The 26938-nt window shown below is 39.4% G+C and overlaps 1 long non-coding RNA gene across 1 annotated transcript in view; it reads right to left on the bottom strand.

The window, feature by feature from the left end:
• Window positions 1–300: 300 nt before the first annotated feature.
• Window positions 301–26938, bottom strand: part of LOC306670509 — a 354071-nt gene continuing 327433 nt past the window's right edge. The window contains exons 11-13 of the long non-coding RNA XR_013766404.1: window positions 7685–7794; window positions 1209–1321; window positions 301–707 (exon numbers count right to left, since the gene is read on the bottom strand). This is a non-coding gene — a long non-coding RNA (uncharacterized lncRNA). The remainder of the gene's footprint in view (window positions 708–1208; window positions 1322–7684; window positions 7795–26938) is intronic.

Below are 26938 nucleotides of genomic sequence, written 5' to 3' on the forward strand. Positions count from 1 at the left end.
TTAGGTTTCCTTTTTCTTTTCTTTTCCACATCTCACTGTTCTTTTGTCATTATTAGCACTTAAAACTTATATTTGAGGGGTTCTCTATCATGCTATAATAATGTATAATAACGTATATGAGTGCTACAGAATGATGATCTCCAGCAACAGAAAGATTTGCTTGTGATGTAATATAAAGATAAAAATCTTAAATTGAAAAGCCCATGTCATTCTTAATTTTTTTAAAGAAATAGAGCAAAATAACACCTCACAGAGCAGCTCTCCTCATCCATATTAAGTGGTTTGGCTGTTCCCATTTTCTCCAATCTCTTTCTATCTCTTCTCTCAAGTCTTCGAGTTTCTTTTTTTAAAGTAAAAATGCTAAATTATTCATTAGTTTGTAGGTAACACATGTGGTGGAGAACCTTGGTGTGTCTTCTCATAGCCTACTGTAGAAATCACGGGGGTGTGGGGCAGTCTTGTAAGATATTTCTGCTGAGTGGTGGAAAAATTGACCTCCTTCAGAAAACTGAATTGAGCCCTGTGGTCTCCCAGAAGGATACACTCTACTTCAGCTAAAGATGTGAAGAGTCTTTGATGATGTTAAGCAGAAATGCTTCTGTGTGAGAACCTAAAAATGGTAACTCCAAGACCCAAATATGGTCTCAGCTTTAACATATACATAATGTCAGGGAATCTTCAATTCTTCAATTTCAGTATCAGGTCCCCTTTAAGAATTTGAAGAAAAAAAAAAAAGGTATGAGCTTTTTTCTTATACAAATGCACCTATATCCATGTCTCACCCCAAAAGTCCTTTCTTGGATCCTACTGCCCAATTTTTAATCTCATCCACAGATGATGAGTCTCTGATGCAAGGGTCATGCAAATCAACTCCAAAGTCTGATTTACTACACTTGAATGCCAATTTATTCATTTAGAACTGGTGACATGGCTTGGTCCAGGAGCTAGGCCAACTGTCCGCATATTTCCTTCTGGTAGGTAGAGCTACACAGGAAATCAAATTACATAGGCTTCCTGGTGGTTTTAGAAATAGAACAAAGGAGGTGGATATTATCAGGACTTAGCAGCCCCATCAATTTCCCTTCTCTGTTCTAAGGATACTGTGTTCGCCCTCCAACTTCAGATTCTCCTCTCCTCTTGTCACTGTTCATCACATTCCCATTTGCCAAGGGGAGAGGACGCAGAAAAAAGAAGAGTCTGTCTGTCACCTCTACGATATTGCTTCAGCCAAACTGGTTAAGTACAACCGAGGGCATTAGATTTCTGTACACTCCAATTACTTCTTCTTTGGGATGTATTCTTGTTAGGATCCTTGTACCTCCTAAGGATTGGAGAATTACTGTATTAGTAATGATTATAAAAACCACTTCTTCTGCACTTGGCTATGATATAATTTGAATGTTTCTAGTTTAATTTCAAAGAGAGAACCTAACCTTGCTTTGTCTTCAAGTACTGTTGAGCTCAGCCTGGTTGGGAATTGCCAGCTACCTTACAACAACTGTAGAGTCAACTGGAGTGTTGATCTGCACTAACGCAGGGCAGTCATGCCACAGATCATTTACGGCAGCTGTTTAAATGCACACATGATATTTTCCAAGGATGTTTGCCTTCTTGAGTTTCTCTTAGATTAGTATTTCATGGTGTTTGCCTTTGTTGAACCAGTCATCAGAGCCAAGAAATGTGCTCAGCAAGGGAGGGTGTGGTATTCTTTTCTTGGTGCTTCACCAAAAGATATCTGTCTGTCTGTTTGCACCCCACCCCTGCCTCCCACCCTTCTTCCCTGCCTCTCTCCCTTCCCCAGTGAATCCCATTCAAAGATAAGAGTCTCAAATTCTTCACAGGCATGTCAGCTACCAACACAGAAGTCTAAATCTCTGTTTGCAAGGCTCAATTTTTTCCTCAGTAATGCTATTGAAACTGCATGTGCAGTGACTTTAAAAAAAGAAAATTGAAAGAAAGAAAGAAAAGAAAGCAGGCTTGCCCTATGCTCTTCTGCTCATGAGGGACCAGGTGAAGAAAAACATGGAAGTTTTTCTAAGTGTAGAGAACAAAGCAGCAAACATGAGGACAGAGTGCAGGACAAAGGTCAGGACCAACCCAGAAAGTAGGCACCAAGCAGGTTATCAGAACAGACCTGCAGCATGAAGCCAGAGAGAACTCAGAGCAGGGGCAAAGGTCAGGATAGGCAGAGATGATAGGATCACCCAAAGGCAAGCTCATTACTTCACAGGGTCTAAGACATTGTGGACAAAGCTAAACTGGGATTCAGGACACGAACAACAAGCACTTTCAAGAAAGCTGAGGGATGCACCAGGTTAGGCAAAGCACCCCATAATGATCCACATGTTCACAGGAAACAGTAGGTAGCTTTGCCACCAAGGGACTGAGAGCAAAGTCACTATCTGGTTCCTTTCTCAACCTGTTACCCCAGTTGAGACATCGTGAAAATCAGCATGTGCTGCTCTGGGGACACCTTATCTCCTCAAACCTCTTGATGAGGTATATTTCCTTGGAACAAGTGAACAGCAAATAAGACATGAGAGCCCAGGATTTACAAAAGCTTCACCTTGGTTTGGCAGGACTCCTGGGTGGGATAAGCTTCCAGGATTCTGATTTACTTTAAAAATAAGTGGAAGCCTCCAACAGACCATTCTTTCTGTTTCCAAAACATGTTGAAGTTTGCCAAGAGTTTAATTTATATTTTGGACAAAATGGTATCACTTAAATTAATGTTCTTCAGTAAATACTAATTAAAGATATGCTCAGGAGAAGATTTGCATTTATATAGTGCCAATGAAAAATTTCTTATAAAGATAAATAAAAATTCTACAAGAAATTGTTATGGTCCTTATTTTATTGATACCCAGAGAAGTTAAATGTGTCCCCACCAAAACCCCACAGTAAATCAGGGACAGTGCTTACTACAAATACCAAGTTTGTAACTAAACCACACTAAAAGTACCAAGTTATTAAATGTCCCCATCAATGGTATATAAAAAATATGTTCACCTTTTCCTTTAATTGCTTTAAAAAGGGAGCTAATATAACAATTGCATTAACAGGTGTTTAATGTCCTGTAAACAATTTGAGTGATCTTAACATAGATGGCACAGGAGCTATGTTGAATCTCTGAGATGGGTCAGGAATCTCTGAAACCCTGAACCAGTTCTGCAGTTCTGGAGAAGAGCCTTTTACCTTTTTACTTTTGCAAGCCTTATGATATTCTAAACAGAACTTTGAATTCACAATTGGCAGTTCCTATTTCCTTTAAGGAATTGGGCATTGCTATTTCCTCTTAGTTCATTCAGGTTGTTACAACAAAGTACCTTACACTGGGTAATTTATAAACAACAGACATTTACTCCTTACAGTTCTACGGACTGGAAAGTCCAAGCTCAAGGTGACATCAGAGTCGTCTGGTAGGGTCTGCTCCTCCTAGATGGCACCTGCTTGCTATGTCCTCCATGGGATGAACAGATGGCTACACCTCCAGCCTCTTTCACAAGGACACTAAGCCACTCAAGAGGGTTGTGCCCTGGTGACCTAATCACCTCCCAGATGCTCCTCCTTCCCACACTGCTGCCCTGGGAAGTAAGTCTCAGCATATGAATGGTAGGGGTACCAAGGACATTCAGATCATAGCTCTATTGCTGACCCACAAATCTTATTCAAAATCTTGGCACAAATCTAATTTTATCTATTTATAAATTAATAAATAGTTCAATAATAAGCAATAAATTGATCAATATGCCAAGGGCTATATATCACACGGAAGCATCCAGTGGTCCCTGCTAATTATTGTCTCTTTGTCCCTTATAACTCACATTCATTCTCCACCTTTTTCTGCCTCACTTTGTTCCTGGGGAGGCTGACCTCCACATACAACATGCCTGAGGTCTCTGCCCTCAGCCTTACCATCAGGCTTCTCCAGGTGAAGGCATCAGCAAGAGGTGAAGAGATGAATGAGCGCAAGTCAGCACCTGCATTTCCAGGTCTTTCCCTGGGTTAGGACGGTAACTGTTCTGGGCTGCTCTTCCTGCAGGCTCAAGTTCTTTCTCTTCTGAGGCTCAAGTTCTTATCAGGCCTTTACAACATGTGTCTTCTCTCCCCATTTCCCTCAGATGCAGAGCTAGTGATGGTTTCCAACTATTAGCCAGTCTCTAGGTGCTTCAGGATTCCTTGACAGTTTTCGTAACCCAACCCAAACTCTGTAGTTGTGCCCTTCATGAAGTCACTTCCCATTTAGCTTTTGCTACAGCCTTGAGTAAGCAAGACTCCTCCCATTGAGCTTTTACAATTCATCTAAAGCACGAATAATGTGCAAACAGAGCTGATGCCTTTACAGAAATGAAGTGTTCCATATCTTAATCTGAGTGATGGGCAAATGTGCTTGAGATTTGGGCCTATGACTGTATACAAAGAATATCAACTGAATGATATGAAGCCAGTTAAGCCAAGTGACAGATGAACACCAAGGATACTAATGGCTGTGAGTATTTAAAAGAGGAACACAACATTTGGGGACAAGGTAGAAGAAGGTTTTAGAAAAGGTAAAATTTGAGTTGTCTATATGTCACTATATTGACATATAGACCAGCAGAAAACAAGACACCGCTGCTGTTAGATGTTTAGTGTACCCAGGGAGGAGGTGGAACAGAACAAAAATACATAGGTCAATGCAAAGGCTAGATGCTGGCAGATGTTTCTTTCATTTCCATTAAAATATTACTGCATTTATTTCACTTTCCTTAGGTCTCCATCCTCTAGCAATCAAGGCTGAATTGGTTGGTATATGACTATTTCAAGTCAATTATTCAAAGTAATCTTTTATTCATATGATGTATCCTTTTCCAAAAGAATTTTTTTTAAATCCCTGATTTCTGAAGCATTCTTTCAGAATTTCCATGATATGACATCATCTCAAATAATCCCCCAGAGTTGAGACTTTGCAACACTCTTTCAATGAGCCTTAGACAACCATTTATTTTCCACTTAATCAGTTTAGTCCTTGGAGCCTGCACTTCACTAGGAAACCATTTGGGGGAAGGAGAGGTATTCATTCAAAATCTCTTGGTTCATTGAGCCAATTAAGGATCAGAAAAGATAGGCTCCTTCAGTCTTGTTGATGCTGTACAATGTTTGTTTTAGTTGAGTCCAATTTAAAGAGGGTCTCTGGCACTTGAGTGTGATATTCTTGTCTCTGTTCACTTCAAACATCGTTTAGACTGCTCCTGCAGATTCAGATATCCGTATCCAGTTCTACACCTGACTTTAAGAGGGTTTATCATACCTTCATGGAGCACTGTTTATTTGTTTGTTTTTGTAATCATGGAAATGATTAAGACAATGACAGGAAGACTGAGCCCCTGAAATGTAGTAGGATGAATGGAAAAAAGCTGGAAGTTTAGGTTGGTTGAACTAAGTTAAGGTTCTAGAAAAGTTGCTGACAGCCTGGAAATAACTATATAAAGTCAGCCATTTCCCCTCCTGAATTTTGAAATGCAAATGCACTTAACACCCAGAGAGGTCCAAGGGTGTTTGGCTTTCTGGGCTATTCTGAATAAGGATAGCTGTATGTTCTCAACCCATCTTTGTAAAAGGGGTGAAACCAGGGAATGACACAATTGAGTTGGCCATTTTGAGATTCCTTAGAAGTTCTTGTTAGGTCGGAATTTGGGCGACTGTGTGAGGGAGAACGGAGCAACTGAGGCAAAGGGCAGCATGCCACAGGGCAACCAATCAAAGGGGCAGGAACACTCCACTGACCCTTATATCCTCCTGTCACTCAACCAGACTCCCCCGCCCATTCCGGCCTAAAAATACCCTGAGCAGCCAGAGCTAGGAGCGATTTTCTCCCTCTCCCTAACCTGACATGTACCCCTGCGGGGCTGGGAATTTCGCCCCGGAGCCAAATTCCAATAAAGCTTGCTTTGGCCACTTTCTGTCTGATTTTATTTGGCTGATAACCGTGCCCCCAAGCTTACAGTTCTGATGGGTAAAAATACCTCACTAAGTATCAACATGACAAGTGTCAGTCATTGGGAAACGTTCTGTTTACTGGTATTTGAATTGGATGCTCCGAGATGAAGTTCTCTGTACACAGTGGGCTGGCTCCCTTCACTCCCATCACATGCCCGATCCCCCATTCCATTTTGCCCTTTGTATGCATTTAGGGAAAGGGATCATGGCAGGGGGCAGATCACTTCCTTGTACAACATGGGTTCTCTCAAGACAGCTTTTCTCATTGTTTCCATTGGCAACAGGTTCTCTGGAATCTCCAGGCAATGACATGACTTGTGCTCATTTCAAAGGCAAATTTGACTTTTCCCCTCTTCCATTAGTAAGTACTATTAATTGTTAAATCTGCTAGTAATTATTTAGTGAACTCTTATCATGATCTCAGCTGTGCTAGGGACTTTGGAAAAAAATAATAAAATATGACCCCTGACCTCAAAGAGCTTACAGAACAGTTTGCTGGAATGAGAACAAGTCCCATGAAATAAATCTAGCAAAGATAAAGAAATCCATAGAAATGAAATACAGAAATTGCTCTAAACAAGAGCAGTTCTCTAGTCCCTTCAACACTGAGACTATTTTATTAAGAATTTCCCCCATGTACCTGGGAGTGGTTAAATTCTGTTGCTTTGTGGAAACATTTCCTCTTACATTCCTACCGTACTGGCATAAGATTACTGGACACCAGCCTATTTCATGTCCTCCCCCCTCTTTCTCTCTGATGCGTGATTTACCTCCCCTGTAGCTTCCACCATCTGGCTCAGACCTGCTGCCTCCCTGGACCTAATTATTTCCCTTTTCTCTGGAGCTCTCTCTTCCCTTTTGCCTATGACTCATAACCTTTTATTAACAAACAATTAATTCTTTGCTCTTCCAATGTTCCATGCTCTGTTTTCCTTTCCTGTATTCTGCTAAGTGCACATTGACAGGTGAATACAAATGTCATGTTATGTTGTTACCTACACACACACACACACACACACACACACACACACACACATACACACACATACACATACTCAGTAAGCCTTTTCTTAACCTTGATGGAGTCATCTTGCAAGTAACACTTTAGCACTAGAAATAGAAGCTAAAATGCCCCACAGAAATACCTTTAAATTTCAGAAAGCAAATAAGGAGAGAAACATAAATGAGCAACAGGACAATTTGACAATGAAGGAAATCAAAGTACAGAAGAGATCTAGATATAAATGGCAGATATTAAAGAACAAGAAGAAAGTGGATGAGACAAGAGGAAGAGAAAGAATATTGTAAAAAGGGCAGAAGTGGAGATGTGTTTCTAGATGTATTTTTCTAGATGGCTACCATCTTTTGATAGCCAACAAAAAAGAAGGCTATCAGTTCTTCATTTTGAGTTGGTTGTCAACAGGTACATTCTATAGCAAACCACTTAATCTCTCTTTATGTCTCAATTTCTGTAAAGCCATATGTAATGCATTTAAACTATGACCCATGTACAGTTTAAGAAAATGTTCAGAAGTATTTGCTTACTATGGGAGAGAAGGTAGGACTCGAGGAGTGTGTGAACTGAAGGAGAAGTTTGGCTTCTTTGACACAGAGACTTCAAAGAAATACTCCCAGAGGGACACCATCTGGAGATTATACCAGACAGGATGTGTGCTCAGAGACCTCAGATGAGTTTCCAACCTACCTTGGGAGTGGTTAGGTTTTGGAGCTGTGTGGAAGTGTTTCCTCTTACATTTCTATCATCCAGGCGGGTTCATTCTGAACAGCAAAAGCTGATAGGGTGTGTGCCGACTGCTGTGGAGGAACAATGATTATTAATGAAGAAGAGGATCCAATACAAGAAGTCACAATTCCTTGGTACCCAAAACATGCCTGATCAACTACCTGTCAGACCTCATAGGGTTATTCTAATTGGTATAGAAAAGCTTCAGAAATTCTCCTACAACAAAATGGCTACTCCTTCCTAGAGAGAATTGCAGAAAAGGGAATCATCCTTTGAAAATTCACCAAATGTTTTTGGACAATTCACCTAAAAACTTCTTCCATGAAAAATGGGTTCACATTTTCATAAGTAGATATAATAAGAATACTTATTGGTTCAACACTTTTCAGTCTGCATGTAACCTATCTATATCCTATGTAAGGTTTTCTACCCTTCTATCCCAACAACCAGTGAGGTCAGCAGCGTTATTATAGTTTACAGAGGAGAAATCTAAAGTCCAGATACATTTGTTCATTTGACTCTACGTAATAAAGCTCTTAAGAAACCTAGATAGGACTTAATCTAGTATGTCACGCCAAGTTCACTGTTCCTCCTTTCATCTTACTGCTGCCTTGAAAGATAAATGTGTCAATTCAGAAAAAAAAAGAAAAGGGAAAAAAGTAAAGCTAAGCAATGAATGCTAGTCAACCTTCTGTCACTATGATAATATGCCTGAGAAATTCAACTTAAAGGAGAAAAGATTTATTTTGGTTTATGGCTCAGAGGTTTCATGGTGGACCAAAACTGCTCACCTCATAGTTGTCAGGAAGCAGAGAAAATGAGAAGGGTACCAGGGACAAGATATAGCCTTCCAGAGCACCCAACCCCCACCCCATCACCTATGTACTCCAACTAAGCCCCACTTCCTACAGTTTTTGTCACCTCCCAATAGTCCATTCAGTTATAACTCCCTTGATGGATTGATCAAATAAGAAGGTCAGAAGCCTATGATCCAAACACTTCCCCAAAGTCTCACCTCTGAACATTGATACTTTGTACTTTGGTAACCAAATCTTTAACCCATGAGCCTTTGAGGGGGCATTTATGATCCAAACTATAACAGGATATTTGGTGCCTGCATAGAATCTCTAATTTGTAATATCAAGATTAAACTGATGGATTTCTCAAGTAATAATAACTGTAAGTTTCTAAACATACTCGTGGCCTCCCAAAATGACTAGCTAATTCCACTAAAAAAATCCTCAGTGAATATTTCATAAACATTTTAGTTACTTAGAGCTCATTCATTTTTTAAACTACACTCTAATCCCACTTATCAACATATAAAAAATGTCATCAAAATGAATGGAGGGAGGCCATAACCATAGATTGGCCAGATATACACCAATTTCCCCCCACATTTTATACTCGTGCATTTTAGTTGTACATACTGATGGGACTTGTTACATATTCATACGTGCACATAATACACAATATAACAATATAATATGACCAATACACTCCCCCAGAAATCCTTCATCCCGCCTCTTTTTCTGTCCCTTTCCTCCCTTTGATTTTCATGAGATCCACCAGCACCTTTCTTTTCCTTTTTTCTCTCTAGTTTCTGCATTTGAGAGAAAACATATGACCCTTAACCTTCTGAGTTTGACTTATTTTGCTTAACATAATTGTCTCTCTAGTTCCATCCATTTTCCTGCAAATGACAATATTTCATTTTTTTATGGCTGAATAAAACTCCAATGTGTATATATGCCACATTTTCTTTATCCATTCATCTGCTGATGGACACTTAGGCTGGTTCCATAACGTGCCTATTGTGAATGATAACTTTAATTTTTCCAGATCAATACCTAGGAGTTGTACAACTGAGTCATGTAGTGGTTCCATGCCTTATCTTTTGAGGAAACTCCATACTGATTTCCATAGTGATTATACCAATTTACAATTCCACCAACAGTATAAAAGTGTTCCTTTTCTCTACATCCCCTTCAACATTTATTTATTTGTACTTTTGACAGTTGTCATTCTGACTGAAGTGAGATTAAATCTCAGTGTAGTTTTGATTTGCATTTCTCTAATCACTAATGATATTAAACATTTTTTCATGTATTTGTTGGCCTTTTTTATTTCTTCTTTTGAGAAGTATCCATTTAATTCATTTGTTCATTTATTAATTGAGTTACTTGATTTTTTGGTGTAAAGTGTTTGAGTTATTTATATATTCTAGATATTAATCTTCTGTGGGAAGAGTACCTACCAAAGACTTTCTCCCATTCTATTGGTTCTCACTTTACATACCTAATTGTTTCCTTTGCTGTGCAGAAGCTTTTAAATTTGATGTTATCCCACTTATTGACTCTTGGCATTATTTCCTAAGCTTTAGGGATCCTATTGAGAAAGGTGTTGCCTGTGCCTATATGCTGGAGTGTTGACCCTACATTTTCTTCTAGGAGTTGCATAGTTTCTGGTCTAATTCCTAGATCTTTGATCCATTTTGAGTTTATTTTTGTGCATAGTAAGAGATCAGGGTCTAGTTTCATTCTTCTACCTATTCATACCCAGTTTTCCTGTTTAAAAGGCTGTCTTTTCTTCAATGTATAGATGTGTAGATATGTGGGTTTGTCTCTGTCATCTCTTCTGTACCACTCGTCTATGTGTCTGTATTTACGCCAGTGCCATGTAGTTTTCGTTCCTATAGCTCTGTAGTATAATTTGAAGCTGGGTATTAACAACACCTCCAGCATTGCTTTTTTGACTTAGTATTGCTTTGGCTATCCTGAATCTTTTATTCTTCCAAATGAATTTTAGGACTGTTTTTTTCTAGTTCTGTGAAGAACGTTATTGGTATTTCGATGGGGATTGCATTGGATATTTACATTGCTATTGGTAGTATGGCCATTTTAAAAATATTAATTCTACTTATCATGAGCACGGGAAGTCTTTCCATCTTCTGGGGTCTTCGATTTCTTTCTTCAATGTTCTGTAGTTTTCATAATAGAGATCTTTCACCTCCTTGGTTAGATTTATTCCTAGGTATTTTATTTTATTATTTTATTTTTGAAGCCATTGTGAATGGAATTGTTTTCCTGATTTCTTTCTCAGCAGATTCACTGTTGGTATACAGGAAAGTCGTTGATTTTTGTATGTTGATTTTGGAAACTGTTACTTTGCCAAATTTGTTTATTAGCTCTAGCAGTCTTTTGGTGGAATTTCTTGAATCTTCTAGGTATAGAATCTTATCATTTGCAAACAGTATAATTTGATTTCTTCCTTTCTTATTTTTATCCCTCTTATTTCTTTCTTTTGCCTAATATAATGCTAGAACTTCCAGCACCATATTAAATAGGAGTGGAGAGAATGGACATCCTTGTCTTGTTCCAGATTTTCAAGGAAATGCTTACAATTTATCCCCATTTACTATGAGGTTGGCTTTGTATTTTTCATATATGGTCTTTATGATGTTAAGTTAGGCTCCTTCTATACTTTCTTCAGAGTTTTTCATGAATGGGTGCTGAATTTTGTCAAAGGCTTTCTCTGCATCTATTGAGATGTGTAAGTGATTTTTGTCATTAATTCTATTTATTAATTTGTATTTGTTAAATAATCCTTGCACCTCTGGAATAAAACCAACTTGCCCATAGTGTACAATTTTCTTAACATGTTGTTGAATATTATTTGTTAATATTTTATTAAGTGTTTTTACATCTAAGTTTGTAAGAAATATTGGTCTATAATTTTCTTTCCTCTATGTGCCCATATCTGATTTTGGTATGACTGTGATGATGTCTTCACAGAATGAATTAGAAAGTGTTCCATCCCTTTGTATTTCATGTAATAATTTGTGAGGCATTGTCATTAATTCTTCTTTAAAATTTTGGTAGAATTCAGCTGAGAATCCATCTGGTCCTGGGCATTTTTTTGTTGGAAGACATTTTATTACTACTTCTATCTTATTGCTAGTTATTGGTCTGTTTCGATTTTCTATGTCCTCTTGATTCAGTTTTCAAGATCATACTTGTCTAGAAATGTATCCATTTCTTCTGAGTTTTCCAATTTATCAAAATATAAAATTTCAATGTAACTCTTAATGATCCACTGGATTTCTGTGAAGTCTGCGGTGATTTCTCCGTGTTCATCTAATTTGAGTTTTCTCTCTTTTTCTTATCTTTAGATTGCCTAAAAGCTTATCAATCTTGTTTATTCTTTCAAAGAACCAACTCTTTGTTTAATTGATCCTTTGTATTTTTTTTTCATTTTCATTGATTTCGGCTCCAAACCTAATTATATCCTTCTACTGATTTTAGAATTGGTTTGTTCTTCTTTTTCAAGGACTTTAAGATGCATCATTAGGTTGTTTATTTGGGATCTTTCTGATTTTCTTATGTAGATACTCATAGCTATAAACTTTCCTTTTAGAACTGCTTTTAATAGAGGTTCTGATGTATTGTATCCTTCTTCTCCTTTGAGTCTAAGAATTTTTAAATTTCCTCCTCAATTTCTTCTATCACCCATTCACCAAACATGTTTTATTCAGTCTCCATGTGTTTATATAGCTCCAATCTCTATGTTTATATAGCTTCCGTAGTTTTGTCATGTTGATTTCTAAATTTATCCCATTATGACCTGATAAGATGCAAGAAATTGCATCACCTATTTTGTTAAGAGTTGCTTTGTGGCTTAAAATATGGTTTATTTTGAATAAGATTCCATAAGCTGCTGAGAAGAAAGAAACACCAAATCTTTACAGTGGTTATCTTTGGAAGGTGAGATGATGGGTAATTTTATTTCTTAATTGGGCTTTCCTGAATTGTCAAATGACCTACAATAAGCAAGTATGACTTCTGCAATTAGGAAGAAACATACTTTTTATTTACTATAAGAACAATGCCATGTTAGGTGATGAATGAAATATAAAATTGCAATTCAGACCTAGAAGTCATCATGCAAAACAAGAAAGAAGAAACCATCTCTCTAGAACCCTTTTGCAAATCCCTTAAGGACTCTGCCTTCCAAATCATTCTTCAAGGTTACTGCAACAGAAGATTCTGAGGGAATCACATAGTCAAAGTTACTCCTTCTTCAACCCAGTGCAAACTTCAGTCTAACTTAAATAGACTTTTTAAAGTTGTTCTGTACTATTGCTTACTTAAACTCCATATTTGAGAAACTTACTCTTAAGACAGAAATACAAGGAGGCTGATGTCAGATTTGGTGACAGGTACATTGTATGCCAGGAAGTTATGGAAATTCTGAAGAGGTGTAAATAGAGCAGGTACAGGGCAGTGAGATAGACTGATGCAGAAAGGAAGTAACGATTCTATGGACTTTACCCAAAGCCTTCTGCATGCCTAACCTCTCAGGGCAAACCCACACCGTCTTCCCGGGTCTCCTACCTCCCACCCTTCCTTCACTTTCTCCATTCTTTTCAATCACCCTTTCTACTTCTGCCCTTTGTTTCTATCCTAGCTTCCCTTGTCAAGAATCGTAAATGAGAATTTATTGTGTCATCTCAAAGACTTTTAAGGGCCTATAGTGCTAAGATAAATCCAACGAGAACAGACTTGTGTGCATAAAATATGTCTTTTCCCTCAGAAAAGGGAGTGGTATTAAAAAAAAAAAAAAAAAAAAAAAAAAAAAAAAAAAAAAAACAACTTAATCAGCAGAACTGTTTCCAGCATCACTGCATTCTAGAAATCAGGCTAGAGGAAACAAGTTGGACACTTACTTAACAACCCTCACCAACAATGGCTTCAGAGACCAACAAGAAAGAGTGTTTTGTTTTATTTTGTTTCCAGTCTTCCTTGTCGGAACTACATGAGGTGGGTTTTCCAATATCCTCTCTGCCTTTGCCCTGGGTCCTTACCTCATTTTTCCCTCACCTCTGCTTCTAAGTGTTGGTGTTAAGTCTCTCATGTGTGATTACTGGCAAGCTTTCTTGTATTCATTAGTGAAATACCATTTCCCATAATGCCCACATTTTGAATTATTTTACATATCTGATTGTAAAACGGATAGGTTTGAGCTTGTTTTAAAACACCGATGCTATACATGGAACTATCTTGGATGGGATATGCAGTCTTCAGTACTACATGATGATGTCTTACCTAGCCAGCTCAAATTTATATATATGAAAAAATTAAGCCAGGCTCTAAGTTCCATGAGCACCATTTCTTTCCACCAACTCCAATGCCTACCTAAGCCAGGCCTGGCACGTGCAAGACATCAATAACATGTGAAGCATTGAAATGGAAGTTTAATGATACCTCCAACCTAGATAAGGCTGTGGTATCACTAAAAGCTGAATCCCAAATCATCTAACAGATTCAGAATACCCTGTGGAATGGCGACTCATCTACACAGGGTACACAGACGAGTGCACTGACCAAAATGAGAACAGGAAGGGGTGGATTTGCCACTGTGAAGACAACAGAGCTGGCTCTCTCCACAGTGGGGTGTGAATTCTGGTGCAATTTGGCAGTCTGTCCTAGCCAGGGGGGAAGAAGTCATTCTATCTTTGAGGGCAGGCTTTTTGGAGAGACTGTTCTCAAAAGCTTTCAAAGAGTTGATCAGTCATCACAAATCTGTCCTTCACTAAATGAACTCCAAAGTGAAACCAGGCATAAGATGAAATACAGCCCAACTCAGGTGTGGAAATATTGCCACAGGATATTAGTAAAGGAACCAGGGTTTGCACCTCATGCCTGGAAAAAGTTCAGCCTCATCCTCTGCTTCAGGACTGTTAAGAGACTAGGAGCTGATTTACAAAAGTGTAAAGTTGGGGTAATTCCCTTATCTCAATTTCCAGCTGGGAGCACTTTAAATGCCCTCTGCCTCTTATGATAAAGGCAAAAGAGTTTACACCCCGAAGTTCTCAGGGTCAAGAGCGGTCCTGGGGAGACAGTTAATGCCTTTTAAAGGCAGGACGGGGTAGCCAGAAAAGAAGCTTCCCAACCCTGGAGCAAGGGACCCACCCTGCTGTGTCCTAAAAGCTTTTACATATTCAACAGTCTTTTTCAAACAGTAGCTCCAGAAAGACCTTTTTGTTTTGTTCTATTTTTTCCTCTCTCCCTCCCTCTTTCTCTCTCCCTCTCCCTCTCTTTCTTTCTCTCTCTTTATAAAGATCTTTTGCCTGGGCTGGCAAATGAAGTCATCCTTCATCATTTTAATGTGTAAAACATTTTCAGCCAAAATGCCATTGAGCAGTGCCAGAACAAAGGTTCCAGCAGGATTTTTCCAAGTCACTGAGAAAATAGAGGGCTGAGCATGAGGAAGTTTCTGAGAGAGCAGAGGCAGGATGTGGTCCCCTAAATGTGTACAGGGTAAGAGAAGAGGGTGAAAACCTAGGAAAAACAACTCCGGAAGGAAACAAGAACCTTCAAAGGCCCAGGGAAGAATAGTGAAGTGCTGGGGAAGCCCCAGAGAGCATCTTATTAACGATGAGTGGTAACTGAAGAAAAGCAAAAAACCTTTAAGGAAGTAGAGGACACTAGAAGTCAACAGGAAATGGACTGTGGGTTATTGAAGGTCATCTGAAAGCTAAATGTGCCCTAAATATGACCCCAGTAAGGGAGGAAAGGTCTCTATAGAGGATACTGAGATTGTCTGCCAGATGCATTACAATGGGTCCCGGAGTTTCTTGTCAATATCTAACCAGAATCAGATCTGAGAAGGTGCCTCGTCCAACCCCATAAAGCAAAGCTGCACACTGGCCCACTGTTTGAAAGACCTGTAGATACACAGATCCTATCCCACGTCAGCCTGGGTGTGTTTCTAATGGACTTCTCACAAGCCTCAAATGGCAATGTTCCAGCCATGAAGCATGAGGCTGGAGAAGAGCTTTTTTGTCTTTAGAAACCAAACATCCATTTCCTGTGAAGCTAGATAGATAATTAAGGGGAAAACAAAACCACATTTCAGGGTCGTCAGTCCAGCTTTGCAGCTTCTAAAAAGAAATCAACGTCGTGAGTCAAAAAAAGGCTTGTCTGGATGTGCCCCAGTGGGAGTGGTGAGATTCCACCTGGAGCGTTCAACAATGTCTGGGTCGCTTTTTGAAGCCATCACACAGGAAAGACCAAGGAAACCACTGTGCATGGATTTTCACAAGAGTGAAATCACCAGGCTGTTGAGTTTAAAATGGTGTAGGTGAGCCAGAGTACCATTCTGAATTTGCCTAGGCAATACCAAATTCAGCTCCACTGTAACCCTCTATTGCCAAACTTCTGGAAACTGCTTAAATTTTCTCTTGTCAGAACACAAATGCATAAAGTCTTCTCCCACTTCCTGGGCAGGAACCAGTAAACTGGGATAGCTTGGAGCACATTGAAACACTGCAAACCAGGATGTCTAATTTACCCTGCCAGGTGAGTCCATCCAGTTCTAATCTGAAATGTGCCCTGAAGCGATGCAGACATAGAGAACAGAATTACCCTGGTGTACTTAGCAGCATGGAGAGCCAGTGTGATTAAGACTAATGGATGTGCGTGTGAGAGATGTCTGTGTGGGCAGAGGAGGTGTGGCTTTTGATAGAATCTTGCTTCTTTGGTGTGGAACATTAACACCTCTGGTTCTTATTTGCACAAAGAAAAAAATCAAAAGAAGAAACAACAGAAAACATGCCTTTGGATGCTTCTGCCAACATCTTAGCCAGACTTTAAGGAGATTCCAGGCAATAGAACTTGGCATTGTGTTTCACAAGTTGCTATACAAATCTTGATGCCAAATGTTATCCCTATGGCTGTACAGAAAAACTGGCAGAGTCCACTCCTTTGAAAAGGGGTCTTCCATGGTTCCTTTGCCTTGAAATTGGATGGCATTCCATGCCATTGAGGGCTGGCAACTTTTCCTGGCACAGCACCGTGCTCTCTGCTATATGAATATATCCAAGTGTCTGTCCTTAATGAGCATGCATTCAAATTCTATCTGACTCTCCTAGATAATAGGGTTTGGGAAGTTGAGAATATGTTGAGGCAATCATAGCATGGCCTTAAGACAAAAGAAGAGTTTGTGTTTCCTGGAAGGCCTCTGGCAGTTGAGTACTACATGAAAAACATCCCTGATAGCCCCTGGATGACTTCACCGCAGTTTCCCTTGGCAAGTGAATTGCTCCTCTCCCACCTCAAGCAGGTTATTGACCCTAGCCAACAAATCTGCCCTACATCCATGTGAGCATGCATGTTCATTTAAAAACCAAGAGGAGGGATAGTAGGGAAGAAAACCCCAAGATGATGCTAATAACGGGCTTTACATAAGGATGCAACTCAGGTGCAATTAAACTCCAAATTGGGGTTGGGTTGATAATTGGTTTTCATCTTCATAGAAACAGACAATGTCACCGCTCGTCCAATAATCCATTGATATAACATAGGAGTCCATCACCAAGGCTCATAGGAGAAACTATACTCCAGTGTCACTGATCTCAAGGAACTTTTGCAGTCATCACAGGACACAATACTTGCAGAGATATTTGGCATGTTACAAATGCTTTTGCATATATCAGCAAGGAGATAAACAAGAGAGGTGTCACCTAAATGAAAGTAAAGAACTGATCAAATGGGTAGTACTAACAATTACCACTGCAATGTCAGTGGGGAAAGAGCTGCTTAAGACCAAGAGGAATGGAAGATTTAATGGGACAGAGAAAACATGAAGGAGGAAGGAGAGAGTGCATTCATACTGGAGAATATAAGCATCTTTTCTTTTTTTTCATCAGATAATGAACTGTTTTTGAGTCTTTCTCTGTTCTAGGCACTGTGCCAGGTGCTGGCTTTGCAGCAGTAAGAGATAGGCAAATTCTCTGCATTTCCAGTGGGCAAGACAGACAATGTGCAAGTAAACAAGTAAATAAGCAAGATAATGAGATAATGTGATAAGGATTGGAAAGGGAAATAAGCGGTGCTGGGTGATGTGACAGGCTATTTTGTTTTAGTTCTCTTCTGTGTGACACTCTGGACATAGCAAGTGCTCAGTTAGTTCAAACTAATTACACACGTGGTAACACAAAAGGGCATAGCCCTTCTTCAAAATAAAAGATTTAATGCCAAGTTCACCAACTCTTCTGCAGTCTGGAATCCACCAAGCATAAACTGACTTTGACCTGCTACTTCTCCTCAAAACTGAAATTGCACCTCTCCTCACCCAGTGTTCTGAACCAAATGTGCAATCAAATTAGAACAAAATAATGAGGGTGGAAGAGTCAAATGATGAATAAAAAATGAGTGAAACATCTTTCTATTCTTGTTAAGGGACAAAGTTATGATTTATATGGAAAATTCCTTATATATTCTCTAGTCACGACTTTGAAAAGGCAGAAAATGATGTTGGAAAGACAACCAAAAGATTGTCTCCCTCAGGTCAGGGTGCAACTTCCTTCCTCAAAAATGGAAAAATTCAAATGAAATAGTAGTCATATAAGCAGGTACATAGTACCAAGAAAATAATTTGGCTGCTATCTTGTCATTAATTGATTGGATAAGATAATTTTATTTGCAGCATATGGTCACAGTCCTAGTGTTGACACAAGGGACCACATTTATTGAGATATATGAGACCTGGGAAAGAAGCAGGAATCAGTGAAAGGAGTCATGATGTGCTAACAGGGATCCCAGTAGGACACTTACTGATGTGCTTCCTGTCCTGGCTGAGTGAGGCGCTCTTCCAAGGTAACGGTGAAGACCATTACAAACGGAAAGCAAAGAGAAAACAAAATCATGTTCAGCTTCTGACATTCAAAATAGGATTGTTTTTCACCAAGGCAATAAACTTGAAAGCAGTCTATGTCAAGAAATAGAGAGAGCATATTCTATAATTTAATAGAATATCAAAAAGTAAGCCTGAAGGACTCAGGTCGAGTAGTATCTTCTACAGTCAGAAAATAGAATCCTTTGATCTATGGATAACTAGGCTTTAAGCCCAATACTTCATAGGGAGGAAAAAATTCTGCAACCCTTTCCTACTGTCCTGAAAGACCCTCAGAGGACTCTCTTCTCCCTCACCAGCTACATGGAAGTCAAGCAGGAGATTACTGCAAGGAAGCCCTGAGGCAGCACTGTCTGGTAGAACTTTCTGTAATGATCTGATGAAGATTCTTTGCTTGAGCAAACTTTAGTCAGGCTCCTGCACAGTCTCCTAGACCTATGTATGCACTTTCCTGTAAAAATTAGTTTTAGCAAGAACTCTGCTAAACTAGTTTAGCAAGAATCCCACCTACCCCCTCAACATTGGATTTCTCTTGATATCTGATCAGGTTCCTCAGTCTCCACCATCCCTCAGGCGATTGATGTGTTGGCCTGGCCTGTCTTCAGCAAAAATTCTTTTAGGTATGTTTAGACAGGATCTTCCTTAACCCTGATGTTACCTCTTAGAGTTTCCAGTCACCTACCCTCTACCCTGCTCCTTCTCTTGGAGTTCCTACTTGCCATGCTGTATTCGAAATTGAGTCCCTATATCTTTCTCAATAATCCCAAATAATATCTTCCTTACACTGCTTGAATAAGTGTCATTAAATTAATTTTTCTTTAATGGAAAGACACATGTTCTATGTGTGCTGTTCAATACAGTAATCACCAGACACATGTAACTCACAAGCAGTGGAGGTATAGCTGGTATAAGTGACTTTTAATATATATATATTTTTATTTAAGTTTCAAAAATTAAATGTGGCTCCTGGACTACTGGAGAGCACAACACTAGGTGGGGATGATGAGGTTCCACAATAGAAGAGGTCTAAGTCCTATCACTGCTTGGAACAGAGCCACCTAGAACCTTGTGATGCTTGTTGACTATGCTATAAGCAAGAAATGACTGCTGTTCTAAGGCTTGGGAGCAGATAGGGTTAATTACCTAAATAAAACTGGTAGGTGTTCTTACTCTAACCATTTTACAGATAAGGAAACTGGGCACAGAGAAGTCGATTAACTTGCTCAAAGGCACACAACAACTGCATGACAGAATTAGGAGAGAGCCAGGCAGTCTGACTTGAGAGTTCACTCATTCTCTTAAAATCTTTGCTACAGCTAGTCTGCAGTCTCAGTAGAGATGTGACCAAAAGAAAAGGGAGAGTTTATAGTTCAGACATCATTGCTTTACATTTTTTAAAAAATACATTTGTAAGTTTGCTAAATTATCTAATCCCTTTTCCATGTGAGTCACAATAATCAAATCCTTAGACAGACTCACCAATTACAAAGATGGCGTGCACATTTCTCGAGCAAGCAAAACCTGCTGTCTGGTTTCTTTGGAAATGACAAGACACTCTGCCATAGGAACACAATGAAAAGTGAGTCAGTTGTGCCCAGACTGAAGGAACGAGAAGTTCTGTAAACGTGAAACAGATGGGGTTTCCGGAGCTGTTCTCATGTGTTTGGGCAGTTTTCAAATGAGCTAGGTTTTTCAATCCCATTTCCTTTTTTTTCTTTTTTCTTTTTTTTCTTTTACCAGGATCGGAGTTGATTTGAACCGATAACAATGATCCAGGTCTCTGAAGCTTTCCTCAGGCTTGCTCGTCCTTCCTGTCCTCCACACCATAGGTACACTCATCTCCCCTGGGAGGAACTATAATTTAGCCTGATGGCTCAATCAGAGCCCTAACTTATGCATTGTTCTTGAAGAAGTTTCAGATTTAGCTTCCTCTTCCCTGAGGTCACTTCAGTACTTGTATAGTAAGTTTACAATATGATAATATCCTCTAGTTGCCAGTTCATCACAAAAACAAAGTTGGTCCTGGTTATTGAGCATCAGTTGCACCAGGGAAGTTACTTGTGTCATGTTATGTAAATCTGAGCCAAAATGAGGAAACAATATAATTATCCACTGTTTAATGTTAACAACAAATGCTTGGACAGTCTTTCAATGAATAAGGTACCTTTCCAAGTGAATTAAAATTATAAACTTGGTCTTCATTAAAGGGATTTGAAAAGAACTACAATCATCCTCCCTGTTCCCAGCTTGGAAACTGAGGTGAAAGGATGTTTAAAAAAAAAAAAAAAAAAAAAAAAACAACTTGTTTAATAATACAAGGTGAGAGAGCTGGACCACCTCTCAATTTTACAGTTAGGAAACACTTGCTAGAGCTGGTCACAGTGGCACATGCCTGTAATCCCAGCCACTCAGGAGGCTGAGGCAGGAGGATTCCAAGTTCAAATTGCCTCAGCAATTTAGCAAGACCCTAAGCAACTTAGCAAGACCTTGTCTCAAAATTCAAAAATGTGGAGGAGAGGCTGGGGATGAGAGTCATTGGTTAAGCATCGCTGGGTTCAAACCCCAGTACCACAAAAAGAAAAAAGAAGAGAAGAGAAAACACTTGCTTAAAAAAAAAACAAAGCTAATACAGAATCAAGCTGGGTTCAGAACTCAAGTTCCAGTGAGTCCAAATCCCAGGATCTTTTTTCCCAAATGCCCCTTGTCCTAAGAATCCTTCCCATGGTTTCTTAATAGAGAGCCTAAGCCCTGTCAGGCTTTCTGCTGTGGGACACAGGAACTGCAGAAATTGCACATCAAAAATGAAGTGTGGGAGATCCCCAGATTGGGGATCACTGCCCTCTTCCACAGGACTCCCTCCTTTAGTTGCTGAGCTCCTCACAGGGTTGCACAGTTTGATGCTGCCCTAGCGTGGGAGTGGCAGTTTTTGTGGGCTTCCATCCACAAAATGTGGGTGTGTCTGTACATGCCCAGTGAGCGTGTCTCTCCATCTTCCTGCTGAGCCACTTCTCCTGTCCAGTTTCACTTTCCCGCCACAGGGCTTGTCTGTTCCCTCTTTGGCCTCCTACCCTTTGTTCTTCTCCATTACCAGATGTCGGGAACTTGCTCCATCAGTTACTACTAGTCAGTACCTGCCAATGTCTCAAGGGCCAGAGGTGTGGCCTTAAAACTGACAAACCCTCTGGCTCCAGGTGCCTGTGTGAGAGGGAAAAAAGAGGAGACAGCTGGTCCACCACCCTGGGCCATTCCAAGGATGAATTTGAAGTATTAAAATTCATCACCACCTTGACTTAGTCAATGAAACTGTTATGTGTTGAAATAAATTCTGTTCCCTCCCATCCCTGCCCTTCCAGAGGTTTTTGTCAAATCCTGAGCACTTTGAGATCCTTGTATGTAGAGCATGCCCCAGGATGTGTATGCTGGGAACAACAGTGCTTATTTAGAAACAAACAGATGGATGTAGCCAACTGAGAGCATCAGAGGAGTCAAGGGTAAACCTCACCAGCAGGAATCAGCATGGAAAGCAATTTTGAAAAATCAGTCAACTGGGAATCAGAAAATTGGGTCCCTCAGACCTGACTCTTCCACAGACTGGTTCTGTGACCCTTGACAAGTCAAATGTGTATTCCCTCATTTCTTAAGAGGGACCTGGATTGTTTAATCTCCTGGTTCTCTTCCAGTGCTAATGTTCTATTTTTAAAAGGCAAATTCCATTAAATATGGAGTGCTAATAACAATCAAAAAAATTCAAGTGCAGCATAATTTAAATGAGACAAAAATTCTTGAACTTACTAAGAGCTCAGTAAGTTCTGTGCCAGAGTGCAGATAAGTACCAGGGAAGATTGTGGCAGCCAGGCATGATCTCAACATCTGCCCTCAAGCATAGCAACCTCAGTCTTGGCCTCTCTACCTTCCCACCCACTCCCAGGACAACATCTGACCTAGATTACAAGGAAGACTTAGAATTTGCAACCTTATTACCTAGTAATGTGGCTAACCATTTCCAGAAATATAAATATCAAACACTGCATGACAGGTCAGAGTTGAGTCAGCCTACAAAAGAATCACACAATTGCTAGGGCGGGGAGGGTCACAGGAAACCCTGATTGAGAAACCTGAAACCTTTTGTGCACATCTCTCTCTCCTTCTCTGTGGATTCAGATCAGAATTGGTCAAGCCTGGCCTTGAAGTGGACAGGCAACTAATTCTCAGCAGCTGAGCTCAGTTAAAATGAGTCTGACTGGCCTGGCAGAAAACACAAAGTCCCAAAGAAATTGCCTAATTTCAGGCCTGGCCCTGAAAACATAGATTTAAAGAGTTAGAAGGGAACTTAGCAATGATTTATGACAAATGCTTATGTCAGGGATGAGAAAGAGTCCCAAGCACCCAAAAATATACATAGAACTGCATCTTGCTAAGCCTTGAAATGTGAAATATCATTTTATATGAAATCCAAAATCTTCCTAATCCATCGCGTTGGTGCATCATTGGTGGACTTTGTTACATATAGAAAAAAATGAACTATTGAATCATAAGACCTAATATCTCTATCACATTCTTCTCATTATAAAATAACCCCATGTAAAAATCTCTTTTGAAGCTGGATGTGGTGTTCACATTTGAACCACAGCTACCTCCAGAAACTGAGGAAGGAGGATCTATTAAACCTGGGAGTTGGAGGTTAGGTTGGACCACCAGCAAGACGCCCATCTCTTCTAAAAAATTTTTTTAAATCTCTTTAGAACTGGACTGAAAACAAACAAACCCTATGAAGTGAGTAGAACAATTTTCCTTTGGAGATGATAAAACTGAGACGGAGTTGAACAGCTTGGAAATGACAGAGTCAGAATATGAATGGAAGTTGCAATCCCAGATCCTTTCTATTACCCCATAGCTCCTACTACAACAATAAATTGCACAAGTAACAGAACAAAGAACATGAGGATCTGTTAAAATGATTTACCAAGATCAACAGAGCCAATATTCACTCTTTGGCCAGACCAGTTGTTTTCTGCTTGCATCCATTCTGATGAGGAAGAACCAGTTGCTAAATATTCTAGGTATCAACCCTGTTATTCCCAATCATCAGGGTAGACTCATGCCAGGTAAATGAGTAGGTAGGCAAGGTAAATGAATACCCATGTGCACTGGGTTTTATCTCACCCCACCCAGGTGCAGACAGCTGGAAACCCACTGCCTGCTAAAATGTTCTTTAGCATCTACTGGCTGTTGACACTATGTTTGAAGGAAGGATTTGAAAGCTGAGCTTTGACAGGAAGGAAGGAAACACAAGTTTCCTGGGGACCAGCAGTGGGGAAGGAGGAAGAACTGACAAAGCAAGGAAATAGGGAAGACTTAGAGGAGAAAGCCAGGGCTCGTAGGTAGGTATTGATATTCACTGGCTCCTTTCAGCTCTAATGTTTTCAGAGGTGGATGCTTTGTCATTCATCATTGAAGATTTATTGTCATTACGACCCTGTGACATTGATATCATTCCCATATTACAAATAAGCAAAGTGAGTCTCAAGTCAGTCTCTCCTATCTCACACCTGTGTCACAGATCAACCTTGCAATTTTCACTTCCTAAAAAGTATTACTTTTGATAGTCTTCATTAATCCCACAAGTCACCCCTACAGAACGAACTGAGTAAATTTAATGTCTTGCTTTATAGGTAGGAAGTGAGACAGTGAGACTATAAGATATAATCAAGTAAGGAGGATGAGCAGGCATCCTAAGAACCATACCTCATCTTGCTAATATTTTAAATTTTTCTGAGTGCTACATAACCGTACGATAGTTAACTGTACGACAAATGCTGTGCTGTCATTAGAAATAATAAGGTGTACGTGAAATAAATCCTCTGAAAGGGAGAGAGCAATGAAAAAGTAAGGTATTTTAATGATGCCAAAAGGTCCTCTTGGGGTAAGAGTCACAGTTTGACAATATGAAAATGTAACAAAAGTATATTTTGGCATCAATAATACAGGACTCTTCTCCTGGGCTGATGAGTTAGGAATAGTTCTGGTTAAGTATTCATTCAAACAAATGTAAAGAAGCAAATTTATGCTTACCTCAAAAAACAAAACACAGAAACCCTGAAACCTTTCCAAATGTGTGTGCTTTTGTATTGCTTTATTAATTTTAAAGAATCATCTTAGAGAAATGGCTTTGTATTGGAATGTAATAGAATTTCTGAATATGTCTCACTATGTATAAGTTGATAGGCATTTATTAAATACTATTATTTACTTCGCTCTTCTCTGCTCTGATCCGATCATTCCTAAGACATGTTCCCAGGACCATCTAACTTTACATGAGGGAGAAGAGGGAACTGGACACCTAACTCTGTCATCACCACCATGCTTTAGAAAAACAGCCCTGTAATGACCTGTTTTTATTCCTTAAACTTTTGAGAAAATAACTGGTCAGCTGCAATGTGCAAAAGAAAAATTTAAAGAATAAACAAGCAATGAGACAAAATGAAACAGAAACACACTAATGAAAAGCTGTAGCATTTGTACCATTTTTATAATTCCTAGAGGCTCAGGGTAATAGAGAAAAATGGGTAACTGAATTCAGAGAATCTTATTAAATTAAAATTCCTTGGAACCAGAAAGCTTTCTCTTGATTATGGTGTAAGTTACCATGAAAGATAAAGTCTAGGAGCCAGGTCTAGTCCACAGGTGGCTTGGAATCCAGAGGATTCTAGGAAAGTAAAAGTTATTACCCACTGCCTTTCATCTCCCCCTGGTCACATATTTCCAGTGAGTTAAATTTGGGCTCCATTTATGTTTTTCTCCAGCAATGTACACCTGAGAGTTTTGCTACAAAATTATTTACAGTGGGAAGTCTCAAAATTACTTAGCTATTTAAAATTTGAATGTCTGTCTAAATGCATTCTTGATGAGAATGTCTTTCAGCATATAATACAATGCCTTAGGTTTAGTAGGTTTTGATAAACTTGTTGAAATTAAATGGAATTGTCGATTTGGTCAGACCCACCTCCAATTATTTACTCAGGGCTATGGCAGCTCAGTCATTGAAAGAAACAGAAATTAGAAATACATTTCTTAAATACACAATAACTGTTGATACTGTTTGATATGACAGGAGCCTCCATTAAATTAATTTGATAAATGAGGAAATTATTCACACAAGAAGAATAAGGAACAATGGGAGGAGAAAACAACAACAACATGGAAAGATTGGGGATATAACTGATTCTCAGCAACAACTGGAGCCAGAACGAGACCCTCAGACAATGCTAGTTCTCTCTCTCCAGCATTCAGTTCATCTTCTCTGCCCTAGGTTCATTCTCTCAGCCCACACTGACTTCCATCATAGGGAGAAAAACATGGATGCCACCAGCAGAAAACTCTTCACCCCATGCCTCAGTCTTCAGCATAGATTTACTTCCCAGTCTTAGTAAGAAAATCCCAGAAGTATTCTGAATGGACCAGCCAGGTTCAAGGGCCCGCCCATCAGCCCAGCAACCACACCTGAAGGAGGGGCAATCCTCCAGTATCCTGGGTTAGAGGAGGAGAGAACAGTTACCAAAAGATGGAAAGTTCTTCCCCAGAAGATAGAGGAAGGTGATGTGCCACTGGCAAAGCACGTGCTGAAGATAAAACCAAAACAGGGGTGATTCAGTGGTGGGGGTACTTATCTTAATTATTACTATTAGAATAATAAAATGGCAATGTAAATGTAGGCCTCCAGGCATTATAAATAGAACTATAACATGTTCATGTCTCTTATTTTTTTTATTAAGGTATTATGTTTCAGTTGAAATACAATAAGCTACAGATATTTAACAACTGAAATACAACCCATGCAACCAATGATCTCCTTTCTGCCACTCTACTTAGCCATTTCCAGAAAGTTGTATAAGTGGAGACATAGAGTATGCAGTCTTTCTTGTCTGATTTGTTTTATTTAGCATAACTATTGCAAGGTTCATTCATGTTGTAGCGTGTAACAATTTTTTTCTGAGTAGAATTCCCATGACATAGTGTTATATAGACTAAATTACGTCCTCCCAAAATTTCTAGGTCAAAGTCCTAGAATCCAGTCTTCCAGACCATATTTGGAGATAAAGCCCTTTAAAGAGAGAATAAAGTTAAAATTAGGCCATAATCCAATCTGACTGGAGTCCTTTGAAGAAGAGGAGTCTAGGACACATAGAGACATCAAAGACATAGGCACCAAGAAAAGACCATGCATGGGCACAGCAAGAAGGCAGCCAGCTTCAAGCCAAGGGGAGAAGCCCCAGAAGAAACCAAACCTGCCCACACCCTGTTGTAAGACCTTTAGCCTCCAGAACTGTGAGAATATAAATTTCCATTGTTTAAGCCACCTGGTCTGTGGTAATTTGTTTTACCACAATTGTTATTCATTACTCTGGTGATAGACATGCTTCTAGTTTTGGACTATTACAAATAAGCTGCTACAAAAATCCATGTACAAATCTTTGTATGGATCCCAGCTATCACTTCACTTGAATAAGCATCTATAATTTT

Source organism: Sciurus vulgaris (genome assembly GCF_902686455.1).
Source record: "Sciurus vulgaris genome assembly, chromosome: 10".
NCBI classification, from domain to species: Eukaryota; Metazoa; Chordata; class Mammalia; order Rodentia; family Sciuridae; genus Sciurus; species Sciurus vulgaris.